Genomic DNA, 15,245 nt, shown 5'->3' with positions numbered 1-15,245 from the left:
TTTGAAGTTATTGGTCTACAGTTTCATTCTAAGTCTACTGATTATTGAATCATCATTCAAACATTGATCGTGCTACCTAGTCCAGATTCCTGGGTGCACCCTTCTATCATTGTTCAGTTGTGTATGTTTCCCTCGAGCATACATCATTATGACATTTGATCCGACAAATGATATTTCCTTGTTCACATAATTGTGGAAATCAATCCTTTGGAAATCTCGATGATTTGTTGCTGAGCCTATCAGCCACCTCCACGTCCTCTCCTTGGTTTACTGGTGAACTCTTGTTTCAGAGCTCACTTACATAGATCATTTCTGAGAATCTCACAATGTCATCTCGTCAAATTGTGTTGCACCTTTTCTTCTCAGGCATCCCGAGTCTGAGGTATCCTGACACCAATCAATTCTGAATCTCGGCCAGATATGGTGGTTGGAACATATTTCCAAAAGTTATAATGTTGGTCTTTATATGACCCGGTGAGGTGGTATCATACCTAGCCCACCTGGCCGTAGGCCCTATTGTTATATATTTCTTTTCAGCAAGGTTATCCATTCTTCCATGAGGAAATTGTAAGACTTATTCTATAAGTTGTTTCCGATGGATCCTTTGTATCCAAAGTCTGGCCTTTGATTGAAGACCATGTCAATGCTATCTCGAAGCATGTCTGTGGTACTCCGAATTTCAACAAGAACATTTGAAGCCAATGCTAAATGTTTCTTACTAAATTATCCAAACACCGTTGTATGGGTAATGTCATGATATTCTCTCCCCTTACCTCAAGAGTTTTCGACATAATATCCTGTCATGGATATCGTGCTCTGCTTGTCCTTGGGAAGGATATACCCCTGAAATATGTGTTTAAACACATTTTCCTTTCCCTTGTTCTGTTTAATTTGATAATCATATTTTCCTTTCCATTGTTTGGGTTAACCTTTCTTGTGATTTATATGATCTAAGAAGTAATGATTCGCTGCTTATATAAACACCTCGGTTGTACGACTCTGTCAATAAGACCCTGTTACTATTGTTGATGACATTCTGGTAGCCACCGATGGACGAGAACCTTGCCTATTGGTCCGCCTCGTTCGACGAGCAGGAAAATGGTTCTCTTCGTCCCTCGCCCTTGGTACCATCGTTGTTGCCGACATAATCGACAGGCTAGCCTCTGACTTGCCTTGCTTGCATGATCACGCAAGACGTCTCCACCCTTCCAACTTTTAACCCACATGGTGGGCCCATAACCCACAGTTCCATAGGATCGAAACCTGACTCTCCTATACACCCTGTTGTCGAAGTTATTCCTCACGCTTGGCTTCGTACTTAATTCACGGGCCACCTTCCTAATGCTCTATTCTGGTATCAACGCAATACTTACTCTCGCTGCTCTGAAACCCTTTCTCACTCTGGTTCAGACTTCGAGCAACTATCTATCCACTTGGAACCTCTTATTGTACCTTCGTACCTTACTCTTGATGTATTCGATATGTTCAACTCGAGAGATAATCTTATGCTCATTCATGGGTTAACCCCCAGATTGTTTCCCTCATAAGCAGTCTGTCGTAGCCGAGCTGCCCCTTACCTATTCGTAAGTACGTTGGAGTTCCCGAGAAAAGAACGACATCACAATGATAACCTGAAGCAGACAAATGAAGACTTCAATGTAATGGATTGACCTCTTCGAGAAGAGCAACCAACACTGAGAAGACCCGTTAGAATTTCGTAACCAAACCCCTTTCCCCTTACTCCCGCTCCTAAATCTCGGGACGAGATTTCTTGTAGTGGAGGAGAATTGTGATGCCCGGATAATTAGGCTACAGTAATCCCACGTTAACGATGCCACGTCACTTTGATTACTGTTAGTAATCTCGCGTTAGTTCGAAACCGATTCAAATTCAAAATCAAAATCAAGCAAACAATAAAAGTTTTTCAAATAATAAAACTAAAATGTTCAATAAATAGTATATAAATCAGAGGCTATGATAAAATTGTAAACAACATTATTGAAATTTGATAAGTGACTTAAACAACCTCAAACAGTGGCTGAAAACATTATTTACTAACCTTTTTATTAATAAAAAAATAAATATGAAATGATAATTACCCCAAACTAGTTTTTGGTGGTAGGATATATTGTGTTGTGAATTGTGGGCCAACTCTCATATTTTACAAGACTTATTTGGTGCCCAAACAATTAGCTAAAACAGAAAAGAAATATAAAAACAGAAAGCAAAAGAAAAACAAAGAAAAGCCCCTGGCCCAACTGGGCTTTAGCCCAGTCGACCGGCCCACAGACGCCGGCCCACCCCACTCCCCTTATCCCCCTCATCGAAACCCTAGCCCGATCCCACTCCCCACTCCCCCCCACTCCCCACGCCTCCCTCTCGATCCCATCTGGATCGGGGAGGGGCCCCGACCACGACGCCGCCCGGATCGATCCCGGCGCCGCTCACCACCCTGCCGCCCTCGTCGCCGGTGGCTCGGTCGCTGGCCCCCGCCCTCGTCCTCGCGCCCCGTCCCCTCTCCCTCGACGGCGCCCCTCGCTGCGACGACCGCGACCATGCCCTCGACGCCCGACGCCGCCTCGACCACGCCTCCCCGCCCGAACCGCCACCTCGCCGGAGCTGCCCCGCCATCCTATCCGTCGCGGCCTCAACTCCTCCCCAAGCCCACTGCCCTTGACCCCACGATCGCCGGTGAGGCCTCGGGCCTCTCCTCTCCCCTATCCCCGTATGCACGCACACGCGCCGACCGGCCTTGCCATGAGCTCCTCCCCTTCTCTCTTCCTCTGTCCGTCACCGCGCTGGACCACCACCACTTACGGGCGCCGACCGCGCTCACTGCGGCCCCGCCCCCCGGCGTGTCATCGTGTGTGCCCGCGCCCGCCTCCGTGCGCGTGCACGCACTCGCTCATGCGCCGCACCGCGCCTGCCCGCACGGCCCCGCCGCCGCCTCCACACCGCTCACTGCCGACCCCTTTCCCCCCCGCGTCCCTTGCTCGCTGCCGAGGCCTTCGCTCGAGACCGTGCCCGCTCCGCTCCGGCCACCCCACTTGACGCGCTCCGCCGTCCTCCCCGACCGCAGCCTTGCTCCGTCGCCCGCGCCGTCACCTGAACCGCGCCGCCTCTGCTCGTCCCGTGCCCCGCCTCCGCCTCTGGCCCCGCAGGCCACCGCCGCGCCGGCGGCCAACCCCGGCACCCCACCGCTCGCCGGCGTCACCCCGCCGTGCCCTGGTTGCCTCGCCCCTCCTCGGACGGGCTCGACCCCGCACGGGGCGCCCGTAACCGCATCGCGGGCAACCGCACGCCCGCTATGGCCCTAGGCCACTGACCGAACGGGGCCCACCCTGAGAACAAAAAAAAGGAAAAGGAGTTAAAAATAAATAATAAATAAAATTATTAAATTAATTAATTAATTAAAGGATTAATTAACTTAATTAATCTTGCTTAATTAACCTAATTAATTAACTAAACTAATTAATCCTGATTAGATTAGCCTAAGGAGATAACTAAACCCTACTTAAAATAACAAAGTATGACAGGTGGGTCCCACTGGACCCACGCATCAGTTGACCCAGTCAACCCCTGTTGACTGGTGACGTCAGCATGACATCATGCTGATGTCATAAATCCAAATTTTGAATTAAATTAAATAATTAATTAAATTCTAGAAATTAGTAAAATCTTTAGAAAATCATATCTTTTAATCCGTAACTCGGATTAAATTATTTTCAACATGAAAGTTGCTCAGAACGACGAGACGAATCCGGATACGCAGCCCGTTCGCCCGCCACGCATCCCTGGCATAGCGAACACGCAACTTTCCCCCTTCGGTTCATCTGTCCGAAAACGCGAAACACCGGGAATACTTTCCGGATGTTTTCCCCCTTCACCGGTACCACCTCATACCGCGTTAGGGCACACCTAGCATCACGTTTTGTCATGTCATGCATCATTATGCATCTGTTTGCATTATATTTATTGTTTCTTCCCCCTCTTCTCTCGCTAGACACCGAGACCGACGCTGCTGCTACCCAGTACGACTACGGTGTTGACGACCCCTCTCTCTTGCCAGAGCGACCAGGCAAGCCCCCCCTTTGATCACCAGATATCGCCTACTCTTCTCTATACTGCTTGCATTAGAGTAGTGTAGCATGTTACTGCTTTCCGTTATTCCTATCCTGATGCATAGCCTGTCCTTGCTATTACTGTTGTTACCATTACCTGCTATCCTACTGCTTAGTATAGGATGCTAGTGTTCCATCAGTGGCCCTACACTCTTGTCCGTCTGCCATGCTATACTACTGGGCCGTGATCACTTCGGGAGGTGATCACGGGCATATACGATTTACTTTACACAGTTACATTACCTGTGATACTGTTCGAAGATGGGGGCTGAAGGGGCAGGTGGCTCCATCCCGGTAGAGGTGGGCCTGGGTTCCCGACGGCCCCCGACGGTTACTTTGAGGCGGAGCGACAGGGCAGGTTCAGACCACCTAGGAGAGAGGTGGGCCTGGCCCTGGTCGGCGTTCGCGGATACTTAACACGTTTAACGAGATCTGGGTATTTGATCTGAGTCTGGCCATTTGGTCTATACGCACTAACCATCTACGTGGGAGTAGTTATGGGTATCCCGGCGTCGTGGTATCAGCCGAAGCCTTCGTGACGTCAACAACGGAGCGGCGCGCACCGGATTGGACTGGAACGCCACTAGGCTAGGTCTGCTTCCGGCCGCCCACGCAACGTGCAGGTGTGCTAAGGGCGATGGGCCCAGACCCCTGGGCGCTTAGGTTTAGACCGGGTGCTGACCTCTCTGTTGGTCTAGGTGGGGCTGCGACGTGTTGATCTTCCGAGGCCGGGCATGACCCAGGAAAGTGTGTCCGGCCAAATGGGATCAAGCGTGTTGGGGTATGTGGTGCACCCCTGCAGGGAAGTTAATCTATTCGAATAGCCGTGATCTTCGGTAACAGGATGACTTGGAGTTGTACCTTGACCTTATGACAACTAGAACCGGATACTTAATAAAACACACCCTTCCAAGTGCCAGATACAACCGGTGGTCGCTCTCTCATAGGGCGACGAGGGGAGGATCATCGGTTAGGGTTATGCTATGCGATGTTACTTGGAGGACTTCAGTTTACTCTCTTCTTCATGCTGCAAGACGGAGGCTGCTAGAAGCGTAGTCTTCGAAAGGACTAGCTATCCCCCCTCTTATTCTGGCTTTCTGCAGTTCAGTCCACCGATATGGCCCTTTTCACATTTACCCCTGCATATGTAGTGTAGCTCCTTGCTTGTGAGTACTTTGGATGAGTACTCACAGTTGCTTTCTCCCTCTTTTCCCCTATCCCTTCTACCTGGTTGTCGCAACCAGATGTTGGAGCCCAGGAGCCAGACGCCACCATCGACGACGACTCCTACTACACCGGAGGTGCCTACTACTACGTGCTGCCCGCTGACGACGACCAGGAGTAGTTAGGAGGATCCCAGACAGGAGGCCTGCACCTCTTTCGATCTGTATCCCAGTTTGTGCTAGCCTTCTTAAGGCAAACTTGTTTAACTTATGTCTGTACTCAGATATTGTTGCTTCCGCTGACTCGTCTATGATCGAGCTCTTGTATTCGAGCCCTCGAGGCCCCTGGCTTGTAATATGATGCCTGTATGACTTATTTTATTTGTAGCGTTGTGTTGTGATATCTTCCCGTGAGTCCCTGATCTTGATCGTACACGTTTGCGTGTATGATTAGTGTACGATTAAATCGGGGGCGTCACAAAAGTCAATATACCAATTCCCAAGAAGTGCAAGCTTGGACCAAAAACAATGGATTGTGTTCTTCTGGGCTATGCTTTTCATAGCATCGGCTATAGATTTTTGATAATAAAATCTGAGGTATCCGACATGCATGTTGGTACGATTATGGATTCGAATGATGCAACTTTCTTTGAGGACATATTTCCTATGAAGGATATGTCGAGTTCATCAAATCAGGAGATACCTACTCCATCTAGTGAGGAATTCACTGTAATTCCTGAACCCACCATTGCGATGGAACACGTTGAGAATCCTATTGAGGGTGACAATGGAACTCCTGTGAGGAGTAAGAGACAGAGGACTGCAAAGTCCTTTGGTGATGATTTTATTGTGTACCTCGTGGATGACACACCCAGGACTATTTCAGAAGCCTATGCATCTCCTGATGCTGACTACTGGAAGGAAGCTGTAGGTAGCGAGATGGATTCCATCTTAGCTAATGGTACCTGGGAGATCACTGACCGTTCTTATGGGTGCAAACCTGTAGGATGTAAGTGGGTGTTCAAGAAGAAGTTTAGACCTGATGGTACGATTGAAAAGTACAAGGCACGGCTTGTGGCCAAGGGTTATACCCAGAAAGAAGGTCAATACTTCTTTGATACTTACTCACCCGTGGCTAGATTGACCACAATTCGGGTGCTACTATCACCGGCTGCGTCACATGGTCTTCTCGTTCATCAAATGGACGTTAAGACAACTTTCCTCGATGGAGAGTTGAAGGAGGAAATTTACATGGATCAGCCAGATGGTTTTGTAGTACCTGGTCAGGAAGGAAAGGTGTGCAAGTTATTAAAGTCTTTATATGGCCTTAAACAAGCTCCTAAAGAGTGGCATGAGAAGTTCGAAAGAACATTAACCGATGTCGGCTTTGTAGTAAACAATGGTGACAAGTGCGTGTACTATCGCTATGGTGGGGGTGAAGGAGTTATTCTTTGTCTGTATGTCGACGACATATTGATCTTTGGAACCAAACTTGATTTAATCAAGGAGGTTAAGGATTTCTTATCTCGCTGTTTTGAGATGAAGGATCTAGGAGTAGCTGATATTATCTTAAACATCAAGCTGTTGTGACGCCCGGATAATTAAGCTACGGCAAACTCTGCTAATAATGCCACATCACCACGATTACGGTTGTTAATCTCACGATGATTCAATCCCGTTCGGATTCAAAATTCAAATTCAAGTTCAACAATAAAAGTTTTCAAATATTAAACTAAAATGTTCGGAGTAAGCCAAATAATGCATAAGTAATTATGGTGTAGTAACCACACTTTTATAAGATGGTTAAATATTCAAATGGTAATAACACAATAGTAAAAATAATTAAATGCTTTAAGTATTAAATAAATACAAAACTATTTTAGTTTGGGTAGCAAATTAATGTGTTAGTGACATAATTACATATACTAAATTAGATACAACTTTGGTATTTTACTTAAACTAAAGTATATAGGAAATATAAGAAAACAGAAAATAAAATAAAATAAAATAAAATAAAATACAAAAAACAACAACAAAAAAATATATATAAAAAAAGAGAAAGCCCCCCCGGCCCCTTGGGCTTCGGACCACCAGGCCACAACCGACCAGCCCACCCCGCCTCCCTTATCCCCCCACGACCCAAACCCTAGCGCTAACCATTCCCCACTCCCCACTCTCCCCCACAACTCCTTGCTCTCCCTCCCCGATCCAGATCGGGGGAGTTCGACTCCGCCCCCCCCTCCCCGCTCGACGCCGTCGCCTGAAGCCGCCCCCGGCGCTGCCAAACCTCGCCGCCGCTTCCCCATCGTCGCTCGTCTCTGTCCTCCTCCTCGCCCCCCCGGTTGCCCCGATCCCTACAAGCCCCCCCGGTGAGCTGCCCCATCTTCCCCTCTTTGCCCCGCACCCGCTCCCGCCCCTCGCACGCGCGTCCCGTGCCATCTCGCACACGCACGCCGCCCGCGCACCGCGCCCGCCCCGTGCTCACCCGCGACGCGCGCTCGTGGCCTCGCCTCCGCCTACCGCCGCTCACCCACTACCGTGCCTCGGCTCCGCCCGACCGCGCCCTCCACCCGCTGGAGCTAACCGTCGTGCCGCTCGCTCGCGTCGGCTGCCGTTGCCTTCGACCCCTGCCTACTGCGGCTGCGCGTGAGCCTCGACCCGCCTCTCCTTGCCGCGTCGTCCCTGTCCGGCGCCCCACTCCGGCAACGCGCACGCCCGCCCGCGTGCAGCCGTGCCCCGCTGCTCCCTCTCCTCGCGTTGCTGGCTACAGCTTACTACTGCCGCTGCTGCGCTCGCCGCCGCTCGCTGGCCGCGCGCTGACCCGCGTCCCCGACGCGCCCTCACACGCACCCGCGGCTGCATCTGCTCGCCGCAGCGCCCCCCTACTCCGCCTGGACTCAGCCGCTGGGGCCCCGCGTCGGCGTGCTGCCCTGCCCCTGCTCCCCGTGGCCGCGCCCGGTGCCCCTTGGCCGCACCGGCCGGCGCCCGGGGCCAACCGGGTTGCGCCCGACGCCCAGCGCACGCTAGCCCCCCCAGGCCTATGACGAATGGGGCCCACCCCCTGAGAACGAAAAAAAGAATTAAAAAATAATAAATAAATAAATAATGAATTAATTAAGTTAACTAATCCTATTTAATTAATCTAATTAATCTGTTAGTCTAACTAAGCAGTAATTAGTTAACCTAACCCTAATTAACTAAACAGTGTATGACAGGTGGGTCCCATTAGGCCCACATGTCAGTTTGACTTAGTCAATCTCTGTTGACTGCTGATGTCAACATGACATCATGCTGATGTCATTAATCCAATTTTGAATTAAATTAAATGATTAATTAAATTCCAGAAATTAGTAAATCTTTAGAAAATCATATATTTTAATCCGTAGCTCGGATTAAATTATTTTCAACATGAAAGTTGCTCAGAACGACGAGATGATTCCGGATACGCAGCCCGTTCGTCCCCCACGCATCCCTAGCATAGAGAACACGCAACTTTCCCCCTCCGGTTCGCCTGTCCGAAAACGCGAAACACCGGGGATATTTTCCCGGATGTTTCCCCCCTTCACCGGTACCACCTCATACCGCGTTAGGGCACCCCTAGCATCACGCTTTGTCATGTCATGCATCGCTATGCATCTGTTTGCTTAATATTTATTGTTTCTTCCCCCCTTTTCTCTCGCTAGACACCGAGACCGATGTCGCGGCTACCTAGTACGACTACAGTGTTGACGACCCCTCTCTCTTGCCAGAGCAACCAGACAAGCCCCCCCCTGATCACCAGATATCGCCTACTCTCCTCTACACTGCTTGCATTAGAGTAGTGTAGCATGTTACCGCTTTCCGCTAATCCTATTCTGATGCATAGCTTGTCATTGTTGCTAAAACTGTTGATACCTTACCTACAATCCTAAATGATTAGTATAGGATGCTAGATTATCATCAGTGGCCCTACGTTCTTGTCTGTCTACCATGCTATACTATCGGGCTGTGATCACTTGGGAGGTGGTCACGGGTATATATTTATACATAATATATGATATTTGTGGTGAAAAAAGACGGGTCGGCTCGAGGAGTACCCGCGGTTGATTCACGAATTAGGGGTTGGAAGGACATACTTTCCCGACAGCCCTCTGTGTGGATCTTTGTGGCGAAGCGACAGGGCAGGTTGAGACCACCTAGGAGAGAGGTGGGCCTGGCCCTAGTCGGCGTTCGCGGTTATTTCAAGATAACACGTTTAACGAGATCTTGGTATTTGATCTGAGTCTGGCCACTGGCCTATACGCACTAACCATCTACGTGGGGACAGTTATGGGCACTCGATGTCGTGGTATCAGCCGAAGCCTTCGTGATGTCAGTGACTGAGCGGCGCGCGCCGAATTGTACCGTAAGCCTGCTCTTGTATTAAGGGGGCTAGTTCTGCTTCCGGCCGCGTTTGCAACGTGCAGGTGTGCAAAGGGCGATGGGTCCAGACCCCTGCGCCATAGGATTTAGACCGGCGTGCTGACCTCTCTGTTGTGCCTAGGTAGGGCTGCGACGTGTTGATCTTCCGAGGCCGGGCATGACCCAGAAAAGTGTGTCCGGACAAAGGGGATCGAGCGTGTTGGGAAATGTGGTGCACCCCTGCAGGGAAGTTAATCTATTCAAATAGCCGTGATCTTCGGTAACATGACGACTTAGAGTTGTACCTTGACCTTATGACAACTAGAACCGGATACTTAATAAAACACACCCTTCCAAGTGCCAGATACAACCCGGTGGTCGCTCTCTAACAGGGCGACAAGGAGAGGACCGCCGGGTAGGATTATGCTACACAATGCTACTTGGTGAACTTACCATCTACTCTCTTCTACATGCTGCAAGATGGAGGTGGCCACAAGCGTAGTCTTCGAAAGGACTAGCTATCCCCCTCTTATTCTGGCATTCTGCAGTTCAGTCCACATATGATACCCTTAATCCATTTGATACCAATGCATACATATGTGGTGTAGCTCCTTGCTTGCAAGTACTTTGGATGAGTACTCACAGTTGCTTTGCTCCCTCTTTTCCCCTTTTCTATACTCGATTGCTGTGACCAGACGTTGGAGCCCAGGAGCCAGACGCCACTGTCGATGACGACTACTACTACTCGGGAGGTGCCTACTACTACGTGCAGCCCGCTGACGGCGATCAGGAGTAGTTTAGGAGGATCCCAGGCAAGAGGCCTGCACCTCTTTCGATCTGTATCCCAGTTTGTGCTAGCCTCCTTAAGGCAAACGTGTTTACTTATGTCTGTACTCAGATATTGTTTCTTCCGCTGACTCATCTATGATCGAGCTCTTGTATTCAAGCCCTCGAGGCCTCTGGCTTGTAATATGATGCTTGTATGACTTATTTTTATTTGTAGAGTTGTGTTGTGATATCTTCCCGTGAGTCCCTGATATTGATCTTACACGTTTGTGTGTATGATTAGTGTATGATTGAATCGGGGGCGTCACAAGTTAGTATCAGAGCCGACTGCCTATAGGAATCCCCCTTCCACACTCCTTGGCCGAAGTCGAGTCTAGACATTACAAAAACTTTTACTAACATGGTTGTGTGCCTTACGGGCCCACGTCGCCACTAGGTGGTATTAGGATCTTTTACTCCTCGATCTATACTTTGGGACTCTGATCTCTCTTCTATTCGGGTTAAATGACTTTACTAAATATAACTCTAGGTTCTCGTAACTACATCTCCCGGAGAACCCCTTCAGTCCAGATGATCGCCGGCTACACCAGAAGATTTTGAAGTTACTCTCCGATACCCTTTTGAGACTTTGTGCCCGTTGCTTTTGCAATTCCCTACCACCGAAATATCCCTATGGATAAATACGTATACTTGCCGTTCTTACTTTTATTCCTAGTTGATCTTGTTATTACAAGATACCCTAAAATTTTCTCTATGGTTCCAAGAATACTTTGTGCCTACTGCCTTGCAGTTCCTTGCCACCCAAATACCCATACGGATAATTTCTCGCACTTACCGAGTATCCACTCATCTAGTTGATTCATGTATTTCACAAAGGTCTTCGAAATACTATTTGATCTTTCGAAAATCCTCAACAGCCCATTGCTCTTGAAATTCTTGCTTACTTGCATTATGATTTACCTCATAAGTCCGGTAATCTTATTGGCATCCTTAGTCATTATCAGTTTGAGTCTGTTGAATCAATATGTTGTGAATGCTCGCAATCCTTAATCAGATCCTTCATTTCGTCCTTCCGACTCAGATGTCATTTTAAATATGAGCTGGATCTCGACCAATCAAATTTTGCCATCGATTGTGCCCCTAAGGCTATTCAACTTATACATCCCTAATCAGAGCATTGCTTCTGATCCCTTGTCTTGGAATTAATAATTCCTTTGCATTTGAACTTTGAGTTAGTCAGTTGTTTCCATAAACTAATCTCATTGCATTCCTTCTTCCTCTGGTTGAGTACCGATGCTCACATCAGACCCCTTGTGGACCACCAGATCCTTTGTTGGATTTTATCCGACAGCGTCCTTCATATTCTATAAGCTTGTGAGCCTTTCCTCGGATAGATAATGCCTTTCATAAATTGTATCCTCTGCTTTCTCCAGCATGCTCTACTATCGAGCTTGTGTTATTTATTCCTGAAATTGTGGTATATGCTCCTAAGATGCCTCGATGGGTTGAACCTATTCCTTCCATATTATGTGTGAACTCGAAAGTTTTCACGAGTCATACTCTTCTGGTATTTTGCCAGATAATTCAACACTACAACTTCTTCGAAAAAGAGAAGTGAATGAAAGGTTATGCATTGGGGAAGTGGGAGTCGACCTTGAACCCTGTGTTCATGCCCATGGACACGATGTATACCTTATCATGGAAGCTTCTTTTAAAATAATTATTTCCTTGTTATAAGTTCATCTTGTATCTGTGGACGTGGTTCCGACCATGTTCTCATTTAAATACCATTACTCGTGCAAGTTTAAGCATTTGTCTTCTGCAGAGCAATACCCCAGTCCAACCTCCACTTTGGTCTTTTGTCAAGTATTACCCCATGGTATCTCGAGATACCATGGGACATCATAACTTCTTATGGGTTCTTCATCAACTATTATTACTCACCGGATCCAATTGTTCCTAGGTTCTGGGTTGTCGTCAACCGAGAACACCGAATAGTGAATCGAGTCCGCACTCCGATTCAATAACCCTAAATAATTTTCGTTGCTTACGAGTTTAAATAATCTTTCAAGTAATTCCTAGCTTGATCGGCTATATCCTTATCGTGCTGCTCTTAACTGTGCTCCCTGGTCCTTCTTCCCGGAGCAGAATTTTCGATGATGAGCTAAGCTTACGTCAATTTTCCTCATCATACCATTTCTCCTTAAACCACAAGCTTGGTTTCGAGTTTGTGCCGTACCCGTGGTTCCAATAACCTTTCGCTTCATCATTCTTTTGACTTGATGTCATCGCCGATGGATTACATCTTCACGAAATCTCTCAACAATTGTGTCGTGATCATCATCAATCTTATGAGCTCTTCTAGGATATCAATCGAAGTCATGATGAGAAATACCATCATTGCCCCTCGATGAATTGTGTTATCATCGACAACTTTATTGCCTTCCCTCCAACACAAACTTGTTCGTGTTCGGTGTTATACCTTGAGTTCCTTGCTATCCAACATTTGTTCTTCTTTACCTTGGAGTACTACCATCTTTTATATCCAGGATGTCGTGCTTAGCACACCCGGCCGGAGGCCCTATGGTCATAGATTCCTTTTCAGCAAGGTTATCCATTCTTCCATGAGGAAATTGTAAGACTTATTCTACAAGTTATTCCTGATGGATCCTTTGTGTTTCCAAAGTCTGACCTTTGCCTGAAGACCATGTCAATGCTATCTCGAAGCATGTCTGTGGTACTCTGATCTTCACTAAGAACATTCGAAGCACAATGCTAAAATTTCTTTATCAATTATCCAACCACCGTTGCTTGGGTAATGTCATGAAATTCCTCTCCCCTTACCTAAATGGTTTTCTGCTTCATATCCTGCCATGGATATCATGTTCTGCTTGCCCTTGGAAAGGATATACCCCCTGAAATATGTGTTTAAACACATTTTCCCTCGCGTTGTTCTGTTTAATCTCTTGAACACATTTCCTTTCCATTGTTATCTTTAACCTTTCCTGTGATCTATATGATCTAAGCAGTAATATTCTCTGCTTATGTAAACACCTTGGTGTACAACCGTGTCAGTAAGACCCTGTTACTATTGTTGATGACATTCTAGTAACCACCGATGGACGAGAACTTTGCCTATTGGTCCGCCTCGTTAAACGAGCAGGAAAATGGTTCTCTTCGTCCCTCGCCCTTGGTATCGATGTTGTTGCCGACATAATCGACAGGCTACCCTCTGACATGCCTTGCTATCATGAACATGCAAGATGTCACCACTCCTCATACTTTTATCCCACATGGTGGGCCCATAACCCACAGTTCCATAGGATCGAAACTTGACTCTCTTGTACACCACCTGTTCCCAAGGTTGCTCCTCGCGCTTGACTTCGTATGTAATTCATGGATCACCTGTCTAGTGATCTATTCTGGTATCAGGCGCAATACCTATTCTCGTTGCCGTGAAGCCCTTTCACCTTTTCATTAGCCATCGAACGATTGCCTATCCGTTTGAAACATCTCGTGGTACCTTCTTACTTTGCTCTCGATATCTTATTAAGTTTCAATCCGAGAGTTACTTTCCGCCACCTTCCCCGATGTTATCGACCAGATAGTCAACCTTGCAGAGGTCCGTTCTCCCGGAATACCCCCCCTTTGTTCTTTCGTAAGTACGATGGAGTTCCCGAAGAAAGGATGATAAGTTCATCATGATGCATTGATGCATAGAAATGAAGATATCAGCTAAAGTGTCCAACTCTTCAAGAAGAGCAACCATGACCGAGAAGAATCGTTAGAATATCGTAACCAGAACTTTCCCCCTTATTCCACCTCTTAAATCTCGGGACGAGATTTCTTGTAGTGGAGGAGAATTGTGACGTCCGGATAATTAAGCTACGACAATCTCTGCTAACAATGCCACGTCACCACGATTACGGTTGTTAATCTCGCGATGATTCAATCCCGTTCGGATTCAAAATTCAAATTCAAGTTCAACAATAAAAGTTTTCAAATATTAAAACTAAAATGTTCGGAGTGAGCCAAATAATGCAAAAGTAATTATGGTGTAGAAACCACACTTTTATAAGATGTTTAAATATTCAAATGGTAATAACACATTAGTAAAAACTATTAATTAAATGCTTTAAGTATTAAATAAATACAAAACTATTTTAGTTTGGGTAGCAAATTAATGTGTTAGTGACATAATTACATATACTAAATTAGATACAACTTTGGTATTTTACTTAAACTAAAGTATATAGGAAATAAAAGAAAACAAAAAAGAAAATAAGATAAAATAAAAGAAAATACAAAAAACAACAAACAAAAAAATATAAAAAAGAGAAAGCCCCCCCGGCCCCTTGGGCTTCGGCCCACCAGGCCAGAACCGACCAGCCACCCCGCCTCCCTTATCCCCCCACGAGCCAAACCCTAGCGCTAACCATTCCCCACTCTCCCCCACAACTCCTCGCTCTCCCTCCCCGATCCAGATCGGGGTCGGGGGCGTTCGACTCCGCCCCCCCCCCGCCGCTCGACGCCATCGCCTGAAGCCGCCCCGGACGCTGCCGAACCTCGCCGCCGCCTCCCCACCATCGCTCGTCTCTGTCCTCCTCCTCGCCCCCCCTTGCCCCGATCCCAACAAGCCCCCCCCCCTCGTGAGCTGCCCCCTCTTCCCCTCTCTGCCCCGCACCCGCTCCCGCCCCTCGCGCGCACGTCCCGCGCCATCTCGCACACGCACGCGCACGCCGCCCGCGCACCGCGCACGCCCTGTGCTCGCCCACAACCCGCCGCGCCCGCGACG

Source organism: Triticum urartu, chromosome 7A, assembly GCF_056163025.1.
Source record: "Triticum urartu cultivar PI428250 chromosome 7A, HENAU_Tu73, whole genome shotgun sequence".
NCBI classification, from domain to species: domain Eukaryota; kingdom Viridiplantae; phylum Streptophyta; class Magnoliopsida; order Poales; family Poaceae; genus Triticum; species Triticum urartu.
The sequence above is the reverse complement of the archived record's forward strand: the minus strand, read 5'-3'. Positions refer to the sequence as shown.